Raw genomic sequence first — 5,115 nt, forward strand, 5'->3', positions numbered from 1 at the left:
GTGCTAAAAATGCATAAGAACTGGAGACATGAGAGCTACTTCCCTGGGGAGTTATAAGCCCAGAGCCCAACTTCATCCTACATCATTATAAAAATTCAATCCCATGTTGCATCAGTACTTAGGCAACATAAGATAACAACAAAATCAGACTGATGGGTGAAAGTTACAATGGGTTTTTCATTTACTGCATGGATATGTACACTTAGATGTATATCAGTGTGTGTACATGCATTTATGTACTTTTACATTGCACAGATGGAAAGATATACAAATGCATTTACATGAAGTTTTCCCTTCTGAACTTTGTTGACTATTTTATCAGTCATTGGTCCATCTACAAAGCAGTAGTAAAAATTAAAAATAAATTCATCTTTGAAAACTGAGCCAAACAAGAAATTTTTGGGTTGAACTAAGACATATTAAAATTGTCTCCACAACAGAGGAAAAAGTGTTCACTGAATGCTGCAGGAAGATGTTATGTTTTGGTGGAGATAATTGGCTCTAAATAGTCATGGTAACTAGCAGCATCAGGTAGCTCAGGCAGCATTTGGTCATCCATTGCCTCCCGTTTGTGTGCAAATGGGAGGGTGCAAGTGTGACAGGAACAGATGGAGAAGAGATGCAAGAACGTCATGGGCACCTTGCTTGGATTCAGCTTGCTGTTGTTCTCACTCTGGAATTGGCATCAGTGCCTCTGGCTTCAGCTCCAGCTCTAGAGAGCCCATGGGCAGGTACAGCTGAGACCAGCTGGCTGGCCACCCTCCTCATATTCTGCTCATATGCTCAATACCCTCTGGCATACTGAGGAAATTTCTGTGTTGATTCCCTCAATCTCTGCACACTTTGGTTTCACAGTTTATTTATTTATTTACTTTTTTTGCAACAGTAACAACTAACTCAGTGGGGCTGTAGTTAGGGGTTAATTGGGCATAAAGACAAAATGTGAAAAGACCCAGCTGTTACTCTCAGGGAGAATCACAGAGAGTTACAATGAGCCACTACCTTTCAACAAAGACCCTCTCTGTCTGGTGGCCTGTACAAAGATCTCACGATCAAAGTCATAGACAGGAATGTCAAGAGGGGATATCAGGGAAAAAAGAGAGGCCATGAAAAGGGAAAGGGGCAGAAAAGGCAAAAACTACACAGACATAACAGAAATCGCCAGACACAAATATAGTAGTGCATGTTTATTAAGCATTTGGGCAAGACCCAACACTGTGAGCCTAGTATCACTACAACCCTCATTTTACAGATGAGAAGACATGGGTTTCAAAAAATGGTTGAATACCATTCATCCAGTAAGTTTCAGGCTTTGATTCAGATCCAAGTTGTTCCTTTTGAAGGTCCCCTGGGAGTGTGAAGCTTGGACTTCTGCCTGGTCCAACTTCTGTGCAGCAGAATAACTTCCAGCAGCAGGTCACTGCACTTTAGAGCCTACTCTATAGACAAGAATGACCACTGTAAGTATGCTTGGCAACTTCCTGCATCAGAATTGTCTGACACATTTATTAAAAAACTGCAGATTTCCCATCTCTTCTAAAACCTAATAAGTAAGGATTTCTGTGGCAAGGTGCCCAAGACTGCATTATTAATTTCCCAGTAGCTTAAGTTCAATAAAACTAAAGGACTGATCAGCTGATATCTAACGCATCTTCTAGATGGAAAATTGTGTGGCTCTGATGGTAAACATGGTACCTAAGGAAATATCTACATATTTGATTTTTGCTCCCTTAAAAAACAACACTAAAAATAGTTTTATTTGGTAAACAAAAGCTTTTCTCACCAGAAGTTATTTTTGACGACATTGCTTTGTTTCCAAGATTCAAATTCCTCTTGAAAGGGTAAAGATTGATTTCTAAAGAAATGAAAAACTTCAGGTTCAAGGTTATTCTGAAACTGCCGTAAGCCATGGCAGTATTTCAGATCTCTACAGGGATGATTTTAAAGAAGTCAACACTGTGGAATAAAGGAATGATTTAAAAAAATAGTTACAGTTTCCAAATATTAAATTGGGTTATGTAAAACTTTATGAAAATATGTGCATCTATAAAACCAATGATTTCATGATTCACTTCTCTCTTTCTCTCTCTCTCTCCCTCTCTCTCTCTCTCTCTCTCTCTCTCTCTCTCTCTCCCTCTCTCTCTCCCTCTCTCTCTCTCTCTCTCGCGCGCGCGCGTGTGCGTGCGCATGCATGCACACATGTGCGTGTGCACTGGCTGGATTTAGTTCTTATGACTATGATATTTAAATGTTACCTTGCTTGGTCCTCAGAATGCAATGCTGTTCTCTTTGTGTATTCTTCATAGGTTTTAAGTAATGATGAAATTTCCCATTCAACTGCTCATTCTATGTCTAAAATCCTTAGATATTATTCTTTTTAAGTTGAATATTCACAACTCCTGTAGACCACCAATGAGCAAACATAACCTCACATCAAACAGGCACATCCAACCCTGGCCAATTTCCCCATTTACTCTGTACATAGGTTTATGTATATCTATATATGCCTTTTGAAAGACAGCTTCATAATCTATAGAAGAATTTGTCAGCACCTTATTTTTGGGTCACTATTCAGGCCAATTTTTTCAAACTTAGTAATTGGTCATTACCACTAGAAACATGAATAGGAGAAAGAACACTGAAATGTTAACAACTGCAAGATAGCATAGATTTGTAGAAATTGAATGTTTAGCGAAGAAATAAAACAATTGCACTCACTCTGCCACATTGAAGCATTTTGCCTTTTTTCCCCTTCTGTATCCTCCTCTGAGTTGCCCAACTTGGGGTAGCAGCGGGTTTATAGGGCAGCCACAAACTCCAAAACCCCTAGCAGGGCAGCCACAAACTAACTAAAACCTCTAGCAGCTTCCATTCAGCAGCAAAATTGTTGTCTTCCTCTGATCCTCAGATTATGGAGATGAGGAGATGGATGTACAGCACCAAGATTCCCTGCCGAGATAGCTTTTCACTCTTTTCAGTAAGAAAAAGATCAAAAGGAAACAGGCTAATTAGCATACCAAAGGAGACAAAAACCCCCAGAGCTTTATCGTTGTTGCAATCCAATAATAAACACCGGAGTACAAAAAAGATTATTTGATAATGACACACAGAATTGAAAGCCTTTGAAATAGCAGCTTCTAGAAAAAAATATTTTTGGAAGTGAAAATATCCATAATTATACAGAATAATACTGCCACATTGGGGAGCAGTTCTTGGTTCCTGTGAGAGCTGCTTGCAGAACTACTTTCCCTGAGAACAGCGGTATGGATGGCCTTTATCTGTGAAACTCAAAGAGCCTACAAAAGGTTCCAAATCCCTTCCCAAGTAAACATTCAGCTCTTGCATATTCCCAAAAATTAAACACAGATTTCTTGTCCTAAAAAAGGGTCCCCTTTTCCCAGACCAGCACTCAGTCAAAGGCTTCAGCTCAAAATGAGAGAAATTTGCAACTCTTTGAGACTCATTATCCTTCCCTGCAGTCTCCTCTGGTTTGGTAACTCTGGTAGTCTCTGCAAATAAGTGCTTTTTTCAAGGGAGAAGAACAGAGTCTCTGGTTAATTATGCACAGGTTACTCTGGGGCAGGAACACAAGAACCCTCAAGGTTTGTGGAAAAAGAGCCTTGACAGAAAACCAGCCCCTCACTCCCCATTCATCTTGGTATGGGGCACTTATCTCCAGACATTGAGGGGACAATAATGATGGCCATCAGAATGGATTCTTCAGTACTTACTACAGATCTGACCAAGTACCTCTTCCTTCATAGTAACTATGACCAACACTGGAACATGGGTCAGCAATCAACAGGAGGTCAAGCCTTATCAACTCTACTACCCCACTAAGGCAGGAGTATACATATCTCTTGAGTTTGGAGGCAAGGGACATGCTGATAGAAAGTATCTGCATGGAAACCAAGTGTTGCCTCTAAACCAAGCCCTATTTAAAATGCCTACTAATCATCAGGATGGTATTAGTTTTGCATAAGGTGACATGGATTATTATAATGGGTTTACCTTTGACTCAGCAGCCCAGGTTGTTAAAAATTATTTTCTCTTGTTTTTAACCAAATATTTCATTGTTAAAGAGTCAAATGGTAATGAATCTCTCTCTTTACAAATCCAAGTTTAAATGAATCATGTCTTGTTTATTTTATAGATTTAATTTTATAAACAAAAATGGATGAAGAATATACCTCTGACTGAACTTCTAATAACCTCCTTTTCTCTTGGGGGCGTCTTAGTCATTTTTGGTTCAATAATCACTTGAGCATATTATTTTTTTTAGTTTCATATAGAACTCTTTTTGTTGTTCCTGTTCATAAATTGTCCATTTGCAAAGAAACAAGCCCAAATCAGAATTTTACTTAGAAATGTGTCTACAGGAATAAAATACATGTCATTTACCCACCACTCCAAAGTATTAATTAGGCCTAGCTGTTTGCCAGTAAGTACCAGAGGATCCTACAGTGATTAGCTACACTAATTGGAATTTCAAGTGGCGCTGATAACCACACAGAGATAATAGGATTATACCTTCCTGCCCTGGAAAAAAGAAGTAGCTTTGTCATAGCTGTTTAGATGGTGGTTTTAAACCGTTTCACACCTAACTAGCCCCAAAGAAAGGGAACACATTTAGATTCTATTTTTATTCATATGAAAGAAAAATCAAATTCTTCTAGGTTGCAACAAATGTTACCTCTCTGGGTTTTAAGCTGCTTTCTGAGGGGCACAGAAATGCAACTTTTTCTGACCACTCATGGGAGCTCCTGTGGATCAGAGGTCAGCTGGACATCCCCTTAAGATGGAAAAATGTTTTGTTTTTGGTTGAAGAAACGCACTCTGATATTTATGAACACCTCCATCCCAAGAATGCCAGAACTATAAACAGAGACATCCTTGCAAAGGCTGGGCAGATGTTATTGACAGTATTTTATACATTAAGAACATATCAATTAAGCTGGTGTATACATTCAGAAGATTGAAGCAGAAGGATCGTGTGCTTGAGGACAGCCTAGACTACCTGAAAACTTTCATTTGAAGAGGATTTGAAGAGGTTAACTACATCTTTCCCAGTTCACTCCACATTGCAGAAATGGAGTATTTTCCAGTCAGGTGCAC

The 5,115-nt window shown here is 39.1% G+C and overlaps 1 long non-coding RNA gene across 1 annotated transcript; it reads right to left on the reverse strand.

Moving 5' to 3' along the window:
• Positions 1 to 1,174: 1,174 nt before the first annotated feature.
• On the reverse strand, positions 1,175 to 3,076 carry LOC123459255. Its single transcript, XR_006636155.1, has 3 exons — positions 2,719 to 3,076; positions 1,784 to 1,855; positions 1,175 to 1,439 (listed from the first exon to the last, which is right to left on the reverse strand). It is a non-coding gene; the product is annotated as an uncharacterized LOC123459255 (long non-coding RNA).
• Between the last annotated feature and the right edge of the window lie 2,039 nt (positions 3,077 to 5,115).

Source organism: Jaculus jaculus, chromosome 3, assembly GCF_020740685.1.
Source record: "Jaculus jaculus isolate mJacJac1 chromosome 3, mJacJac1.mat.Y.cur, whole genome shotgun sequence".
NCBI classification, from domain to species: domain Eukaryota; kingdom Metazoa; phylum Chordata; class Mammalia; order Rodentia; family Dipodidae; genus Jaculus; species Jaculus jaculus.